We start from the raw sequence: 20899 nt of genomic DNA, 5'->3' as shown, positions 1-20899 counted from the left end.
GACATGGTTCTGTCAGGATGATTGCAGGAGTGGACAGAGAGTGACAGTGTGATTGCTGAACTATGTAGCTACTATCTGGATGTTGGCAGGAGTGAATCAGTAGTGTGCAGAGGTTTAGGGGACCGCAAAGGTTGTGAACATTTAACTGTAGCACTGCGTATTTTAATGCCTGAGTCATTGTACAAGTGCATGGACAGTGACTGGATAGTTAAAGTGCTGCTAGTTGACAGCAGGGTGAGTTTAAAAGTGCTTGTGTTTCAGCACAGTGATTAGATAGGGACATGCTTCTATCAGGATCATTGCAGGAGTGGACAGAGAGTGACAGTGTGATTGCTGACTTGCATGGCTAATACCTGGATTTTTGCAGGAGTGAATCAGTAGTGTACAGGGGGTTAGGGGACTGCATAGGTTGTGCACCTTTGACTGTACCACTACGTCTCTTAAAGCCTGAGCCATTGTACAAGTGCATGGACAGTGACTAGATAGTTAGAGTGCTGGTAGTTGACAGTAGGGTGAGTTTTTAAGTGCTTGTGTTTCAGCACAGTGATTAGATAAGGACATGTTTCTATCCAGATGATTGCAGGAGTGGAGAGAGTGACAGTGTGATTGCTGACTTGCATGGCTACTACCTGGATTTTGGCAGGAATTAATCAGTAGTTAGCAGGGGGTTAGGGGACTGCATAGGTTGTGCACATTTCACTGTACCACTACATCTCCTATTGCCTGAGTCATTGTACAAGTGCATGGACAGTGACTGGATAGGTAGAGTGCTGGTAGTTGACAGCAGGGTGAGTTTATAAGTGCTCGTGTTTCGGCACAGTGATAAGATTAGGACATGGTTCTGTCAGGATGATTGCAGGAGTGGACAAAGAGTGACAGTGTGATTGCTGACTTGCATGGCGACTACCTGGATTTTTGCAGGTGTGAATCAGTAGTCTGCAGGGATTTAGGGGACCGCATAAATTGAGCACATTTGACTGTAACACTGTATCTCTTAATGCCTGAGGCATTGTACAAGTGCATGGACAGTGACTGGATATTAACTGGGTATTTACAGGAGTGTATCAATAGTATGTAGCTGGTTAGAGGTCTGCATGCATAGTGCATAGAATATCTAAGCTGTATTAGTGTTACTGTCTACGCCATTCCATAAGTACATGACTAGTAACTTGAATGAGTACAGTGCTGCAAATAGAGTGCATGGTGAATTTATAAGTGCTTAGGTAATGCTGCAGTGATAGGATACGTAGATAGGGCTGAATGGGTACTTGAAGAATTACATGTCACTAACAGAGACATTCCTAGTTTGCATGAGTACTAACTGGGTATTTACAAGAGTGTAGCAATAGTATGTAGCTGGTTACACATCTGCATGCATAGTTCACAGAATAACATACCTGTACTAGTGTTACTGGCTAGAGCCTTCTATAAGTACCTGACTAGTAATTGGAATAATTTACAGTGCAGCAAACAGAGTGCATAGAGAATTTATAAGTACTCAGATATTAGTGCACTGAATGAATAGGTGTATGGTGCTCGATGGTTGATTGGAGGAGTGTCTCAGTACAAACAGGGCAATACCTGCTCAGCAAGGACATTCCTTATAGCATTAAAGTACTGCATGAATCTCTACTGATACTTTACCATTCTACAACTACATTTAATATTACACCTAGCCAAATACAAAACAGAAACCATTCGCATTTCTCTGCTCTAGGTCTCACCATATCACTGAAAAACATAAATGAGTGTCTCTCTACCTGAACGCTATCTACACCACATAAATTCACAGAACAAACTTCAAATCGAAACCAAATACCAAAAATTATGTCGCATATTTTAACTATAACTCTTTAGAGACTTCTAAAAAATAGTCTCATCACTAATACCTTAACTCTACATATACATTTCCAATTTGAAATCAACACCTAAAATGATGCAGTATACTACTGATGTACATATCCACACATTAAAACAATCTGTCATAAACAGCAATCCTTATTCTAAAATACACATACTACTATACAAAGTGTATATTAAACAACATTTAAATACATCACAAAAAACTGCAATAAATATTTCTTCAATTTAAAATATATGACAAACTTCAAATTTTATGATTTATATGTTATGTTTTAAAAACAAAGGAACCACATAGTACACCTCACAAATTGATAACTCACCTTTCAAATTGATTTGTAGATTATGAAGTATCAGAATCACACACCAGATTTTCTTATGCACACAATGAATATAGTGCACTGCTCTTAGCAAAACTAAAAATGGCAGTTTCCCTCTCATTCTCCACACATATACATATCTATATCAAACTACATTGCTTCCCAGGTTAATTCAAATTTGAAAACACATTTCTATTGGTTACACATATCAATCCTTGCCAACTGACCTCGAACTGAACCGAAATTGCTTCTGGAATTTTCTGGAGTCCCGCTTGGACCGTGCACAGTAAGCGATGGAACCGCAGGTCCATACGAGACTTCAAAAGTATATTAAAAATAATGTCAGCATTTTTTTAATAACACACCACTTCTAACCTTAGCAGTGACTTGGGAAATCTCACTGCAACAACACATTACTTTAATATTTATAACATACACACATTTTAATGCCACACATAACTTCCAACCCTACCCCCATTCTGCTTAATGCCTGTTTCCTTAGTAACAGTTCATGGAACATTCAACTGAACTCACAGGTCACAAGTTCAGTACACAATGTTGCAAATTCAAACAGCAAGTGTGCTCGACTTTCCAAAATATCAGCGTATTCTATCTAATTTACCTTTCAAACATCTTTTATTAACCAATAAGAAACATGGTTTTTAAACACAGAAACATACACCCTATTTTTCAGTCTATAATGTTCTTAAATAGCCAATCATTTCTCTTCTCTTTTTAAAACTGCATCTTATCCACCATTTTAGATACCTCTTATTCTACCAACTGCCTACTTCACCTACAGACATCTTTTCAGTGCATCCAGACTTCCCTTCAAGATGCTTAGAGTGTGGATTGTGGGACACAGCTATGTTTACTGGTGCAAAAGATATGCTGAACACAGAGGTACTGACAAAGATCTAGCTTTGCAAAATGTGGACATTAAATGGATTGGACAAAGAGGATTAATGTGGCACCAATTGATGCCTTTGGTTAAAACCTTTTTACATCTCCAAGTCCCTGACCGCATGATTGTGCACTGTGGTGGCAATGACCTAGGCACATTGACTGGGGTAGGTCTGGAAATGCTAATGAAGGACACCTTTGCAGAACAGATGTTACTTTTCTCCCAAACTGCCTTTGTCTACTCTAACATACTCTAACATATGCCAATGACAGAAAGGAATCCAACAAGCGCATCACGTTTGTTAACACTTTCTCCAGTTTCTCCAACTCTGTGAAGAAGAGTATTAATAAACATTGGAATATCTTGAATTTGACAGATAATACTCTTCCTCGCCCTTTGTTCGCTTATAAATGTAGTTCTAACCTGCGTGATAAGCTGGTTCATACTCGTCCTCTTAAGATGAAGACTGATCAGCCACAAAGTACACTCTGGAACTTACCACCTGTAGTGGGTCATTTCCCATGTGGCTCTTGCTCTGTATGCCCACAGACAGAAAAAACTCTTGAGATTGATATAGGTACTTCCAGACCGTGGTCAATACAAAAACACACGAATTGTAACAGCGACCACTTAATCTACTTAATTTGGTGTCCATGCCTACTGAAGTATGTGGGTATGACCACCAGAAAAGTCAAGACTCGTATCCAAGAACACATGAGCAGCATCAGATGTGGGAAACGCTCCACCAAATTGACTAATCATTTTCTGGACAAAGGACATCGTGACACTGATTTACACTGGGTGGTCCTGGACAAACCTCATATACCCCCCCATTTGACAGACTCTACCAGTTATCTACTACGTAGAGAGCAAAAATGGGTGTACACTCTTAAAACTGATACTAAAGGTTTGAATGATGACATACCATGGGTGGCGCTATAAGCATGTGACATTTGGATACGTAGGCTTCCGAATCCATTGAAACACAATTACTTCTTCTTGCAAAACAATGCATATGGAAATAATTGCCACAATTGTGAATACATCATACAAGCAGACTCAATTGTATATTACACATGGCATTTGTCGATACTATGCCAAAGAAATACTTACTATGACATAGTCTGGCAGTACATACAAAATATAAAATAAACTTTTCCTCCTGGGACATTACCAGGTCTCTCTGCCGTTTTTGCCCTATTTTTTGGAAAGTAGCTAAACAATTTGGTTCAGCAAACTGGGACATTCAGAGCATAAATTAATCACGCTTCGAGTAGTCAATACATGCACTACATCGTATTATTGACTGTATGACGCATGCGCCGTCTTAGGAAACCCGGCTTCGGGGCAGTCAGGGTATTCAGGCTCATGAGTGGGACCCAGACACTACCTTGGAGACGCGAGCGCGTCTAACACTGTGTAGTGTTTGGTTACGCTAATGCGCATGCGCAGCCTCTTTCACGGATCTTTAGCGCATGCACACATTATATACAGGCGATTAAACCAGACGCCTTTTTATTACCAGGCCCCCGCCGCAGCAGCTGCGGGCAATCTAACACACGCTACATAAACAGGGAGCCTTCCTGCCGTTCGGTACCTCCCGGGGCTAGCTCTACTTGAGCAACGAGGTACCGACGGACAGGTAAGACTCTAGGGCATAGAATTTATACTTAAACTCTTTACTAGGAGTTGAGATTGAGGGAATAGTTCAATCCATAAGAATTTCTTTCCCTTTCTCCTCCAGTATTGTTTGTTTTTCTGGGTCAGTGCATAATAATACCCCTTTTTGAGTGTTTTGAACTCCTCCTGTTAGTTGAGCCTATCTTTGGAAATTGTATGTTGTACCATTTGGACACTTCTGCTTTTTGCAGTAAAAATATAGATACATGAATATCTATCAATTCTTCCCCTTAGTGCGGGGCCTCCTCCCAGAGCAGCTTGCCAGGTAGAGGTGAGGCAGGATTTCCTACTAATTGAGGGTAAGTCCTTATGAGTGTAATACCCAAACAAAATTTCTACACCATTAAAATCAATGATACATATCTATGGTACATGTGTAATCCTGAACAAATGTGTATATGTTTTCTTTCTTTTCTCCCTATGTTTTGCTATTCACCTTGCAGATACCTGGGTATGACCTGATCATCAGAATAAAAGACAGGAATACCGGTGGAGTATTTATAATTTCAATTTATTTTCCTTTTTTGTCACATTTTGGCAGCAGCAGTATCACATATTTTCCAACTGGTCCTGAAGAAAGCCGATGATACCTTGTGATCAAGAGGCTGAAACATGTTGACCACCTAGTGACAGTGGTTCTACCTCTATACCACTGTGCTGTCACTTTTTAATCCTGTCAAGCGGAACACATCAATAAAATAATTAAGTGTATCCCCTTAGATAGTTTTATATTCACTTTTTTTGATTGACACAGCGCTGCTATCCTCACCACACCTATTTGCTCACATATGGGATTATCATCCCTTTGCCCAACAAAACATCTCTGAGCTCCTCCTTTAAGATCCTGGAGTAGCAGCTCCCAGTGTGGACTAGGATTTCTACACTGGTAAGGGGGGCCCATATGATGAAGCATGTCACCTTCGGGTGAGTGAGGGTTCTTATCCTTAAGGGATGTCTCCCCCAGTTAGGTGCATGGCATCACGTTGGTGTTGAGAGAGGTTGACTTACACATCTATAATATACACATGACCTTGACCACTGTTGTGCATTTTGTGTGATATAGAAATAGAACTGCTCCAATCAATATTGTCCACAGATTGAGAAAGCTAGAAAAATGTCAATAATGCTGTTTCTGCTTATCTCAGAGACCATGGTATGGGGTCCATATACAACAACAATTTGCGTTTTAATAAGGATGGCATCTACAGGAGAGATGGTGTACATTTCACAGATGAGAGAAACAGAGTCCTTCTCAACAACTTTAGACTCTGCATCTGCACTTACATGTAGCTACCAAATTCTCCCAATAAACACAAGGGCTCTTTTTAGAGCCACCCAAGATCTAAACATATAACCTAGGTTTATAATTAAAAAATCGTACATTTCTGTGCTGGGAGTCGCGCACCCCTCGCATTCACACCAGCGGGCTGCGCTTGGAGCCGCGCACCCCTCGCGTTCACACCAGGGGGCTGCGCTGGGAGTTGCTCACCCCTCATGTTCACAACAGGGGGCCACCTTGGGAGTCGTGCACCCCTCGCGTTCACAACAGGGGGCCGCCTTGGGAGTTGTGCACCCCTCGCGTTCACACCAGGGGGCCGCGCTGAGCACCGCACTAGGGTCGCGACTCCAAATTGTTTGAAAAAAACCCGGCTCCTACCAGTAATTTATATTCGCCCCGGGGACACCATCCCCCAGGGCCTATCCACTTCCATGGGGACCGTGGGGAGAGCCCCAATGCCCCCACGGTCCCGCCGGCTCCCCGCGTCCTGCGAGAGCCAGCATTGCTTTTCCACATGGGAGCTGCTAACATGCAGCTCTCCATGAGGAAAAGCAATTCTACTTTGGAATTAGGAAGAGAGAGCAGGTTTCCCTGCTCTCTCTTCCAAAATCCAAACCAGATTTTGCTACGGTAGGGCGGGAGACGTGCTCCCGCCCTGTCATAGCAATCAGCAGAGTCCCGGGGGTGGGCACCCCAGGACACTGCAGGAGCCGGGGGGTGGTGGTCCCCAGGGCCATCAAAGGCTCCAGGAGCTGAGTCGTTGGCCCCCCTCACACTTTTGCAAAGCCCCGGGGAGGTGGTGGTCCCCAGGGCATGTGGGGGGGTTCAAGACCCCCATACATATTTTTTTTAGCCCCGGGAGGTGGCGGTTCCCAGGGCTGCGGGGGGCCCCACTTTATATTTCCCAAATCCCCCCGGAACCTGGCCCACCCGGGGGGTTAAAAATAGCGAAGCGAGGAAGCCCTCGCTTCATTTTTTGAAAATTTTCATCTGGATCCGCGCATCCAGCGCCCATTATGCTGTTTTTAAAAGACAAACATGCTTTTTGTGGCCCTGAGGGTTCTTGTGGGACCCCCTGAGCAAGCCTAGGGGGTCAGGGTGTTTCTACCCTGCCCCCTTTTCTTTTTTTTTCACCTTAGTTTCCCTGTTATCTTCTCACTCGCTTTTACCGAGTCACAAGATGGATGCTAACACTTCCTGGTTTGGAGTGTTGACAGCCAATTAGAATAAAGCTCGTGATCGGGAGGGTGCACAGATCCACCTATATCTTGAAACTTTTATTTTATGATTTTCTCAGCAACTATTGAACATATTTACTCCATTTAAAAAAAGGTCTCTTTCTGAACCAAGGGCTACCTTTTTGACAAATTTGGAGTAATTCTGTTCAGCAGTTCAAGCTGTAACAGTATCTAAAGTTTCCCATGGGAAATTGATTTTCCGAGCTCTTTTTTTTTATTTCTCAGAAACTACTGAATGGATTTACACCATTTAACAAAAAGGTCTCTATCTGAACCTAGGGCTACCCTTTTGCCTAATTTGGTGTAATTCCGTTCAGCAGTTCGGGCTGTAGGTGTGTCTAAAGTTTCCTATGGGAAATAACATGGCGAAAACATGTTTTGGGACCCGCCGTTTTCACAGCCCTCGCTTGGCGAATTACCCCAAAACTTTCAAGATAGAAGCTGATTGGAGCGGGCCATAAGTTTTGGAAATTTCGAGACGATTCGTCAACCGGCGCCAATGTTATTGGGAAAACAAAAAGCGAGTTTCCTATGGAAACTAGGTCCTAACTATAAGTACCTACTGGCGACCGCAAGTAGGTAATATTATATATATATATATATATATATATATATATATATATATATATATATATATATATATACATATACATATATTGAGTGCTACTCGATGAAAAGCACTTTGACACCTCATCAGGGGTAGCAAGTGTTATATAAATGCAAACCCTTCCCTCTTTGATTCCTCCACTATCCTTTTTCAATCCAAATAACAGACTAACATGTGCGCCGCCCTAATTAATTTCATATTTCCCTATACTAATTCACCACTAATCCTTTTTGGGTTCCGGAGTTGCGTGCTACTTGCCAAAAAGTACTTCAATAACTCATCAGGAGTAGCACACGCCATAGAAATGCAGGCGCTTCACTTTTCTATTTCTCCACTATCCATTTTCAATATAAATAACACACTCACATGTCCACCACTCAAATTAATTTCATATTCCCCAATACAAATTCCTCACTAATCCTGTTTGGTTTCCAGAGTAGCGTGCTACTCACTGAAAAGTGCTTCAACAACTCATCAGGGGTAGCAGGCGCCAGTATATGCTTGTTATGGGGCAAGGGGAACACCTCATCAAATGGTTTGCGGCATCGCTCAGACACCATATGGCAGTAAATCTATTGCCCCTCCGCCAACGTTGGGTAACAGACATAGGGCACCCACTCACAGGCCCAGAATGGGACTCTGTGCTGGCAAGCCCAACGCATGTCCCTAGAAATGTGTGGCTGCGCCAAATACAATACTACATTATCCACAGAGCGTATCTCACGCCTGCGTAAATTAACCAATACTTTTAGCGGCATGACACTACGTGCCCCAGATGTGTGCAAATAGAGGCAGATCTAATACACATGTTGTGGGGATGGCCTAAATTAGTTGGGTACTGGATAGCGGTGACGGACGCACTGTCGCAGTGCACAGAACGTACCTTCCATTTGAATGGCATATATATGTCTTGCACATATACCGGAGGAGTCGCAGCAACAAAATCAACTTCAGGTTCCTTGACCTGATGATCGCAGTAGCGAAAAATTTGTCAGCAAAAGGTGGAGGACTCCAGACCCCCCACACTTCAAAATGTGGAGGTGTTCTATGCTCACCTGGGCTAAGGCAGAGAATGTCGCACTTTGCCGCAAAGACTGTAGCGTTCTAGTGTTCATCCCAGGTTCTGACTACTGCCGGAAACACGTGCACACATGTATCACCTTCTGGCCAGGCGTGGCCAGAAGGCTATAAATAAATGGGCCGGGGTCGCTCGGGACTTCCGGTCCAACTAGCCCAGCATTGTGTCTGTGTGCAGTTCTTCCATTGATCCCCTGTTGTGCCTCTCTTGATCCCCTAAACTGGCGACGAGGGTGGGATCCTATTATTACCCCCAGAAGAGACAAAAAGCAGAATTACCCGAGGGCGTGCTGAAGCGCCGACACAGGCGAAAAGACTGGCGGGAAGTGAGGCGCCTGACGCCGGAATACGGACCGGGACGAGAGGCCTGGCGACGTCATCAGCCGCACCGGTGAGCAGCGTGAGTCAGGAGCTGCGTGGGGACACCGGCGCGGCAAGCAGTGGGGAGACGTGGGCACCGACAGCCTGCCTGCGTGCTGGAAGGCCCGACGGCCGTTTAAGATAAGCGCGATTGCGCAGAAGAAGCCAGAGGCCCGGCAGAGACGTCGAGGCTCAGCGCGAGTAAGCGCGAGTGCAGGCAATCAGAAGGGGAAGAGAAGTTAACCCCGCGCCTGCCTGGTAAATAGCACACCCAAGTACTCAACAGCCTAGGAGTGCCCCCAGGGAACAAACAGAACACAACACACACCGGAGAGGAGTGGGAAAAAAAACAAGCACAAACAGAATCAAGGGTGAGATACCCTAACAAGCACTGGCAAAACCAAAGGCAGAATCACAAAGAAGTCGTGTGACCAAGTCCCAAGCACCAAGGGGCACAAGAAAAGGCACATCACAATGTCAAATCAGCCAGACGCTGGGGGAGGGAACCAACAACAACAAGCAGCGCTCCCAGCACAACCAGCAAGGCCACCAACGCTACCATCAGCCCATTCACAAATTCAAGCTCTGCCGCCATTTAGCGAGCTGATCGATCCAGCAACAGCAGCACCGAGATGGGCAGTGTGGGTTGGACAACTAAATAATTACTTTGTGGCCACCCGAGAAACAGACAATGAAGTCAAAAGGTCATTACTGCTGCATTTTGGAGGTACTGAGATTTACAAGCTTTTCGCTCATCTCCCAAACACTGGAGCTGCCAATGACTATGACGCCGCGGTGCGAGCGCTCAATGCGCACTTTGACCCTCAGCTCAACCCGCATTGTGAGAGATTCAAATTCCGTCAGTCGAGGCAAAGAGAAGGTGAAACGATGGATACATTTCATGCCCGTTTGAGAGAACTGGCGAGCACATGTACCGAGGATGACCAAACGAAAGAGGTCACCGCACAGCTCATTCAAGGGTGCCGGAACAAAACTCTGAGAACGCTGATACTGCATCAGCCACGCATCACGCTAGATGAAATACTCATACTTGCACGATCGCACAAATTATCTGATGCCCGATCCACGGCGATGGAAGCAGCCCTCAATACTCAAGCAGATGCGGGGACCAGCATAAAAACAGAAAGAGTGGACGCTGTTCGCACCCCAAGAAGGGGTGGGCGAGGAAGATGGCTGACCAGGACACCAAGACGGCCGCCATGTGGTTATTGCGGACGGGATGAACACAACCAAGATGGCTGCCCTGCGCGAGGAAAGACTTGCTCCAAATGTGGAGTGCCGAACCATTTTGCAAGCGTATGACGAGGAGGGTTCCGCGGGAGAAACCCGTCCGGAAGAAAGACCGTCACGGGAGCAGTCAGACAACTAAACCTGGAGGAAACACAGCAGGCACGACCCACGATGACCCGACACCACCGCCACGCATGCCTGGACGACTCTTCCACTGAGGAAGACGACGAATGTTATTATTTCGTGTCCTTCTCGAAGGACTTGAAGAGGAAGCGGAGACCCCAACCAAAATGCCAGATCCAAATCGATGGCTCAGCGGTCACCGGAGTAATAGACACTGGCGCAACAGTAAATGTGATGGGCAGGGCATACAACACTACAAAAACCTTAATCCTAAGCCAAAACTAACGCCATCTAAGGTCCGAATACTAACGTATGGCAGCCAAACACCACTTCCTCAAAGCAGAAGACCGTGAAGTAACAATGACGTTCCACGTCATCGACAAATAAGCTGACCTTCTAGTTGGGAGCCACACCGCAGAAGATCTCAACCTCATTGTGTTCGCCAACGCCGTCAAAGTACTCCAGACTGAAGATATCCTACAACTATTCCCGTCGTTATTCGAAGGACTAGGTACAATCAAACGACAGCCTGTCAAATTACATATTGACAAAGCCATCCAACCCATAGCCTTGAAGCATCGGAGGATTCCATTCCACTTGAGAACCGGAGTCGAACAAGAGCTAACACAACTGGAAAAGCAAGGGGTCATTGAAAAAGTGACTGGCTCGACACCGTGGGTATCGCCCATGGTGATAGCAGAGAAGCCCCGGCAACCAGAAAAAATAAGAATCTGCATAGGCATGCGAATGCCCAACAAAGCGATAAAAAGAGAAAGAGACATCACACCCACTGTCGATGACATACTAACAGACTTGAATGGAGCCCAGTGGTCCTCGAAATTAGATCTGAATGCTGGGTACCATCAACTAAGACTAGCTGAAGAGAGCAGATATATAACAACATTCTCGACTCACCTAGGCCTCAGGAGGTACAAAAGGTTACATTTCGGAATATCTTCGGCAGCCGAAATATTCCAAAACACCATAAGGGAAATACTGTCTGGCCTGCAAGGGGTGTTAAACGTCAGTGATGGCATATTAATACACTCCAAAACCAGCGAAGAACATCATCAGCGACTGAAGTCCACACTTAGGAGGCTAGCCGAACACGGGGTAACTTTGCACAAAGACAAATGTAAATTCTTCCTAAAGTCAATAGAATTCTTTGGTTACGTTTTCAACTCGGAGAGAGTTCAAGTGGACCCTAGAAAGTCTCAGGCGATCAAGCACGCTCCGACCCCAACAACAGCTTCGGAGATGAAAAGTTTCTTGGGCATGGCACAATACTGTGCCAGATTCATACCGAACCTGGCCACCATTGCTGAACCCCTACGGAATCTAACCAAAAAAGAGAATCCATGGAAATGGACAGACACCGAAGAAGAAGCATTCACCAAAGTCAAAACCGCACTATTAGATGGGACCACCATGGCCTATTTCGACACCTCTAAGCACATGGAAATATTGGTCGACGCCAGCCCAGTCGGGCGAGGGGCCCTACTTACACAGGAAACAGAACCAGGGGTGTGGGCCCCATTGGCCTTCGCGAGCAAGGCGCTCACCGTAACCGAGTCAAGATACTCTCAAATCGAAAGAGAGGCCCTGGCCGTGAAATGGGCCTGTAACCATTTTCACCTCTACATAACTGGATACCCATTTAGGATGGTGACAGATCACCAGCCACTGATACCGTTGTTTAGGGGTACAGCCCCTCACCCGCCACCACGAATTGAGAGGTGGGCCATTCAGATACAACAATATCAAATGGACCTTGTGTACCGACCCGGAGCAAAGAACCCGGCTGTCAGATCTCGACCTGGCCCTCACAAGATTCATCCCGTTCACGTTAAGGGTCCTTTGATTTCAGGTACCACCCCATTCCTGTCCATTTGGAGTTGGCGGCAGAGAGTGGCTCAACAGTGGGCCGATTGAATGCAGATTGGTTCCTGGTTGTGTCGCCCTAGTTCTTAGGTCAGCGTTCTAGTGTTCCGCTGACTGTCCGCCATTTCGTGCGCGAGAGTTCTCTGCTCTGCGCACTTCAACTGTCGTTTTTGGTCGGAAGGTCGCTTTTCCTCAGCGCTTCCAAATTTTGACATTAGTTTCGTAATTTTGGCACAGTTACCTGTGCTTGGCTCTTTAGTATTTCGGGAGCCTATTGTGGCACACGAGACAAGACTTTAGTGTTAGTTTTTGGTCCAAGTATTAAGTCTCGTTTTTTCTTCAGTTCACGGAGGAGGTTATCTCTACCTCGCTTCATCTGTAAAGCTTGGTTCACGGCAGACTCGCCTAGAAGTCACCAGCAACTCTCGTTCCTGAAGAGTCCAAGTGCTTGCGGGTCCTGGCAGCAGCTCCGAAGTCACCGGCTAAGCAGTAGGAATTTTCCTTGTTGTTTTTCCAGTTGAACTCAAATGGTGAAACGCTTCCTGCAATTTGACTATGTGTTTTCTGCTCTAGATAGTCTCTTTCTGGGGCATAACTGTAAATTCACTGAACTACTGGAGTGACTGTAACTTCAGGAACAGTTATTCATTATTCTTCATAGCTTCCAGCAGCGTCCAGCAATCTCTCAGGTTGAGCATAGTAAATGGGGTATTCATTGTATGCATATAATTAATACTGCTGTCTACCTCCATATCTTCATCCAACCAACTGCAACTTCTGGATACTGAACTGTAATGCATCGAATATAATAAGGAAGCTTGTTATATCCTTTGAAGAATTAGAGAGCAGCAAATTCCACACTAGATCAAGGTAAAAAGCGAAGCTAGTGGGTAACGTGTAGTTAGGAAGTCAATCCTTGTAGGAACTGTATTAATGATGTTCTTCATGTTTTAGGTGCGGATTGGGCCATATTAAGAAGAGTCTTAAGGCACCTGTGTGGCAGTCTCTCTTGTCTATCCACTTCCCCTTTCCCTTCCGTTCCTGGCCTTGGAGAAATCCGGGTCCAGGGAGGTGAGGGAATTGGGAAATAATCAGCTGGGCTCCTCCCTTCGGTCATCTGCTTCCACGGAAAAGCCAAGAATTCAGGTACACTTCTGACAGATTGAAGTGCCCTCAAATTCTTTTCCGTTTGCGCAAAATGGCAGAGGGGTTTGATGTTAAAGCGCTAGCCTCTATTTTGGAAGGGTTGCAGAAACAACTTAGTGAGACTAGGGAAGAGGTTAGAAAATCTAATCAAGAGGCAAGTTTTCTTCGACAAAGAATAGATCAGATGTCCACAAGTCCTAGTCCTAATTTTGGGGGTTTAAGGGCCCCAGCTTTTGATCCTTCCCCAACTACTTCATCGTCCCTTACCACTCAAGTAGTGCATGCCATGTCCCCCACCATTCCCTTGGCAGCCCCAGAGAGGTTTCAGGGGGATCCCAATAAAGCGCAGATATTCATGACTCAGTGCTCTCTCCATTTTTTATGTAAGCCCATTCTGTTTAAGGAGGATCAATCCAAGGTGGCTTTCGTGCTCTCTTACCTGAGTGGAGACGCAGCTTCGTGGTCTATGCCATTGGTCTCCTCTAATGATCCTGTGTTGTACAAGTTTGAAGAGTTCAAGAAAGAATTCTTACGAATTTTCGACAGAAGAACCATATCACAGGCTACAGATAATGAACTATTGGATTTGAAACAGGGCAATCGCGAACTGGTGGCATACCTTGCTCAGTTCAATAAATTAATTGTGGAAACGAATTGGCCTTCTGAAAAAAGAGCAGCAATTTTTTACAGAGGTCTTAAGGATGAGTTAAAGGATGGGTTGTCGCAAATTCCCCAGAGACCCACGGATGTGTCAGAGCTCATCGATCTTGTGCTTCAAATTGATCAGCGTCAGTCAGAACGACGTAGCGAAAAAAGAAAAGACTTAAAACCATTTCCCCCTAGATTTGATCGTGCAAGAGCTGAACCGGTAAAGAATTCTGAAGGGGTCGTTCCTGAAGAACCCATGCAAATTGGCACAGTTCGTGGACCGCTTTCGAAGGAAGAAAGGGAGAAACGTCAAATGGGAAGGCTCTGTATGTATTGTGGACAGTCTGGTCATTTTGTCAGAGAATGTACCAAGAAACCAAAATCTAAGCAATGGGTAAAAGACAGGCTCCACCAGTAGACGGAGTTGCTCTGGTGGGAGCTCCTTTAGAGTCAACTCCCAAACCTCAATTATTAGCGAACACTCTCCAATCTGCGGCTCCACATCTAATCTTGTCCTGTAAAATTCGCTTCGGGGAAAGACGAGAAGAAGAGGTCGACATCATGTTGGATTCTGGTGCTACGGGAAATTTCTGTGATATCCAGTTCGCGAAATCTATGGGCATAAAATTTGAGAAGAAACCAAGGCCGGAGCCAGTTAGAGCTGTGGATGGTACCAACTTATCATCTGGTCCAATTGTCTTTGACACCGAGGCAATTTTGGTAGTAGGTCCTGGAGAACATCGAAGCAACATTAGTTTCAATTTAATTGATGCGCCTCAATTTCAGATGATTTTGGGATTGCCCTGGCTTACGGAACACAATCCACAGATCGATTGGTCAAGGCGTACTGTGGAAATGAATTCAACCTTCTGTCATGAGCACTGTTTCCGTGAGCAAGTCGAAGAGGTGCAGACCACGTTGTCGTCCAGTTTGGCAGATCAAGTACAGATGATTTGTGCGGTAGAGATTCCCGAGATTCCACAGGAATACCAAGATCTGGCAGAGGTGTTTAATGAACAAGAAGCCAGAAAATTACCGCCTCATCGGGACTACGATTGTCGAATCGAGTTGGAGCCTGGAGCGACTTTACCCTGCAGTCGAATTTATGCTTTGTCTGAGCCAGAGAATTTGCACTTGAAAGAGTACATAGAGCAAAGTTTAGCGTGTGGATTTATACGACCCTCCCAGTCTCCAGTGTCATCTCCTCTCTTCTTCATTCCTAAGAAGGATGGTTCTTTGAGAACCTGTATAGATTACAGAGCCTTAAATCTAGTGACAAAAAAGAATCGCTATCCTTTACCTCTCATCTCGGAACTCCTAGATCAGGTCAAGGACGCGTGCATCTATACAAAGTTGGATCTGAGAGGAGCGTATCATCTTGTGCGAATGGCGGAAGGAGAGGAGTGGAAGACAGCCTTTCGAACGCGGTTGGGGTTGTTTGAATATCAAGTTATGCCCTTTGGGTTATGTAACGCCCCTGCTGCCTTTCAGCATTTTGTAAATGATGTGCTTCGAGAATTTTTGGATCGATTCGCTGTGGTCTACATCGATGATATTCTCATTTTTTCGAACAGTCTGGAGGAGCATGTTGGTCATGTTAGGGTGATTTTGGAAAGTTTGTTGGAACATCACCTGTTCGTGAAATTGGAAAAGTGTGTCTTTCATTCTTCTAAGGTGGAGTTCTTAGGATTTATTCTGTCTCCAAAAGGGGTCTATATGGATGACTCCAAGCTACAAGCAATAAAAATCTTGGCCAGCTCCCAGATCTGTGAAAGAGATACAAAGTTTTTTGGGATTTGCCAATTTCTATCGGAGGTTCATCCAAACTTTTTCGGAAAAGGTGGGTCCCATTACCCGCCTTTTGAAGAAGGATGCGCGATTTGTTTGGGGCCAAGACTCTGAAGACTCTTTTCAATCTCTAAAAGAAGCGTTTGTATCAGCCCCAGGGTTACAACACCCGGATTTGAAAGAACCCTTTTACATTGAAGCAGATGCCTCAAATCTGGCCATTGGAGGAATCCTTTCCCAGCGTCATAAACAGACGGGCCAGTTACATCCTGTGGCGTACCATTCGCGGAAATTATCTCCAGCGGAAATCAATTACTCCATTGCGGACAAGGAACTATTGGCTGGTAAGGATGCCTTTCAGGTTTGGAGGCATTATTTACTCGGGGCAAGACATGTGATAACAGTATTCACAGATCACCGCAATCTGCAATTTTTGAAATCAGCTCGTACCCTCACTCCTCGTCAACTGCGATGGTCTCTTTTCTTTGCAGATTATGACTTTGTTTTAACCTACAAGCCTGGATCTGCAAATGGAAAGGCAGACACTTTGTCCCGTCTCAGTTCGGAAGGAGAGATTGAAAAGGTTTCCGAAGGATATATTATCCCTCAAGAAAGAGTCATAGCAACTGTCGCTGAAGATGACCTGGGAAATCTAATCAGGGAAGAATTTCGAGGAGAAAAATTTCGCAATTGGCTGGCAGAAGGTGTGGATCGAGAAGTCCGAGATGGAAAACCTTATATTCAAGGAAAGATGTTTGTGCCTAGTGAGGAGCTTCAGGAAAAAGTCATTCGGCTTCTACACGATCATCCACTTGCAGGACACAAGGGAGAAGTCAAAACTGTGGAATTGGTGAAGAGGACCTTTTACTGGCCTGGAATGGAAACTCAGGTGAGACAGCACGTAGCCACTTGCGAGCAGTGTGTTAAGGGGAAAAGTTCTAGGCAGTCCCTACAGGGTTTGCTCATGCCTTTGCCATCAGCCCCGTCCCCGTGGCATACTATCCTAATGGATTTTATAGTGGATTTGCCCTCCAGCCAGGGATTTTCTGTGATTTGGGTGGTGGTTGACCAATTTTCTAAAATGAGTCATTTCATTCCGCTAAAGACCTTACCTACAGCTCCACAACTAGCCTCCTTATTCATTCAACACATTGTCCGGTTACATGGGATTCCGAAGGTTGTAATTTCTGACCGGGGACCACAGTTTGTTTCTAGATTTTGGAGGTCCTTTTTGAAGGGGTTGGGGGTGGATTCTCGTCTGTCCAGCAGTTTTCATCCAGAAACGGATGGACAGACGGAAAGAGTAAACCAGGATTTGGAGCAATATCTTCGTCTGTATTTGATGGATCAGGAAGGGGAATGGCCTTCTTTATTAAGTACAGCGGAGTTTGCATATAATAACTCAATTCATTCAGCAACAGGTTTCTCCCCATTCTTTCTAAATTCTGGTCGACATCCCAACATGCTAGTTGGTTGGGAGGAGGTGGAGGTCCCAGCAGCTGAGGAAGTGATTCAGAATTTGCAGAAGACGTTCCAGTCTGCATCTCTCAATCTATCCAAGGCAAAATCTGGATACAAGAAACAAGCAGATAAGAAACGAAGGGAAAGTCCAATTTTTAAGGTTGGGGATTTGGTTTGGATTTCAACTCGACACATGAGATTAGTGGGGAATCGAAAATTTCAACCTCGATATGTAGGTCCATTCCCAGTTGAGCGTATGATTAACCCAGTTAGCATGAGAATAGCTCTTCCTAAATCCATGAGAATCCATCCTACTTTCCACGTCTCTTTGGTCAAGCCAAGTCCACCCAATTTGAGATGTGAGCCATCTCCAACTTCAGTTCAAGATGAGTCTGCTCAAGAGTTCGAGGTGAAAAGAATTCTGGACTCCAAATTGAAAAAGAACAGACTGTTCTACCTAGTGGATTGGAAAGGTTTTGGCCCTGAGGATCGTTCTTGGGAGCCTAGTTCTAATGTTCACGCTCCCAGATTGGTAGCCGATTTCCACAAGACTTATCCACAGAAGCCTAGAGAGGGGGTTTTAGTGGGGGGTACTGTCAGATCTCGACCTGGCCCTCACAAGATTCATCCCGTTCACGTTAAGGGTCCTTTGATTTCAGGTACCACCCCATTCCTGTCCATTTGGAGTTGGCGGCAGAGAGTGGCTCAACAGTGGGCCGATTGAATGCAGATTGGTTCCTGGTTGTGTCGCCCTAGTTCTTAGGTCAGCGTTCTAGTGTTCCGCTGACTGTCCGCCATTTCGTGCGCGAGAGTTCTCTGCTCTGCGCACTTCAACTGTCGTTTTTGGTCGGAAGGTCGCTTTTCCTCAGCGCTTCCAAATTTTGACATTAGTTTCGTAATTTTGGCACAGTTACCTGTGCTTGGCTCTTTAGTATTTCGGGAGCCTATTGTGGCACACGAGACAAGACTTTAGTGTTAGTTTTTGGTCCAAGTATTAAGTCTCGTTTTTTCTTCAGTTCACGGAGGAGGTTATCTCTACCTCGCTTCATCTGTAAAGCTTGGTTCACGGCAGACTCGCCTAGAAGTCACCAGCAACTCTCGTTCCTGAAGAGTCCAAGTGCTTGCGGGTCCTGGCAGCAGCTCCGAAGTCACCGGCTAAGCAGTAGGAATTTTCCTTGTTGTTTTTCCAGTTGAACTCAAATGGTGAAACGCTTCCTGCAATTTGACTATGTGTTCTCTGCTCTAGATAGTCTCTTTCTGGGGCATAACTGTAAATTCACTGAACTACTGGAGTGACTGTAACTTCAGGAACAGTTATTCATTATTCTTCATAGCTTCCAGCAGCGTCCAGCAATCTCTCAGGTTGAGCATAGTAAATGGGGTATTCATTGTATGCATATAATTAATACTGCTGTCTACCTCCATATCTTCATCCAACCAACTGCAACTTCTGGATACTGAACTGTAATGCATCGAATATAATAAGGAAGCTTGTTATATCCTTTGAAGAATTAGAGAGCAGCAAATTCCACACTAGATCAAGGTAAAAAGCAAAGCTAGTGGGTAACGTGTAGTTAGGAAGTCAATCCTTGTGGAAACTGTATTAATGATGTTCTTCATGTTTTAGGTGCGGATTGGGCCATATTAAGAAGAGTCTTAAGGCAGCTGTGTGGCAGTCTCTCTTGTCTATCCACTTCCCCTTTCCCTTCCGTTCCTGGCCTTGGAGAAATCCGGGTCCAGGGAGGTGAGGGAATTGGGAAATAATCAGCTGGGCTCCTCCCTTCGGTCATCTGCTTCCACGGAAAAGCCAAGAATTCATGTACACTTCTGACACCGGCGGATTTCCTGTCTCGACACCCAGCGGTAGACACCGCACCAGGAGAAGAACCTGACAAACAAACGGAAGAGTTTGTGAACATGGTATCACAATGGGCTTGTCCCCAAGCACTGTCGGCTAAGATGATTGTGGCACAGTATGCCAACGATGTAGTCCTGAAGAGAGTGACAAATGCCATACATACAGGATCGTGGGAAGGTTTCCTACGAGATGTCCAAGGGTGGAGTGAAACAGACCGACTACGCCTGGGTCAATTCTGGAAAATACACAACGCAATTAGCATCGCAGAAAATGGACTCATCCTGAGAGGATCGAGAGTTGTGATCCCTATAACACTGCAAGACCAAGCAACAACGCTAGCCAATGAAGGACACCAGGGCACTCGAAGGATGAGGGCCAGAATGCGAGATAAGGTGTGGTTTCCCAATCTGGAGAGCAGTGTTGACGCAGTAGTGCAGAATTGCCGAGCATGTCAACTGACAAGTATAGCAGAAGTCCCAGCACCAATCATCACCGAGGACCCCACACCGTCGCCATGGTCGTGGGTCAGTCTGGACTTTGGTAGCTTCCCGGATGGGAGAGTTACAGTAGTTCTAGTAGACAGCTACACAAAGTATCCCATAGTGGAATTGGCCCCATCAACAAGCTTCACGAACATACAACCGATCCTAAGCAAAACATTCACCATGTTTGGAATTCCGCGTCAGCTCAAAACGGACAATGGGCCCCCTTTCCAGGGAAGCGAGTTCAAGGAGTTCCTGCAAGGGCTAGGGGTGCATCATCAGCGCATAACATCACAATGGCCTCAAGTCAACGGAGAGGTGGAGCGGGTTATGAGGACTATCAACAAAGTTCTGAGAATATCCACAGTAGAAGGAACCAACCCTGAAGATGCACTCCAACACTTCCTCCGAGAGTACAGGAGCTCCCCTCACAGCACAACTCAGAGATCCCCCAGGTTTCTCATGTTCTCAGGGCCGAGACATGATCTGCTCCCGATGGCGGAAAACTGGATGCCTCACCCGTACCTCCCGGAGAACCCTCAAGCCCGGCGGAAGAAGACCAACGACAAGGCAAGCAAGAAGAGAAGAGCCCAAGACCGGACACTGATCCCAGGAGACTTGGTGCTCATCCGAGCGAGGAGACCAAGCGGGAAATTCCGAACGCCCTATGAGACCGTGCCATGGACAATCAAAACAACGAAGGGCACTGCCGTAACAGCACAACGCGATGGAGAAGAGGTGACAAGGAACGTCTCGTGGTTCAAGCGAGTACCATCAGCACCTGTCAGCGTAGAGTACCCGAGTGAGACGTCAGCGGGGTGTAACGTCACCAGTGAGCCAGAAGAGCTCCAACACTCTGACTCGTCGACAACCTCTCCAGCTACAGCTCCAGAATCACTAGGGTCGTTGCCAAGAACCCATCCAGAGGGCGCACCG

The sequence above is a fragment of the Lissotriton helveticus genome, chromosome 10 (assembly GCF_964261635.1).
Source record: "Lissotriton helveticus chromosome 10, aLisHel1.1, whole genome shotgun sequence".
NCBI lineage: Eukaryota > Metazoa > Chordata > Amphibia > Caudata > Salamandridae > Lissotriton > Lissotriton helveticus.
Note: the sequence above shows the minus strand (reverse complement) of the source record.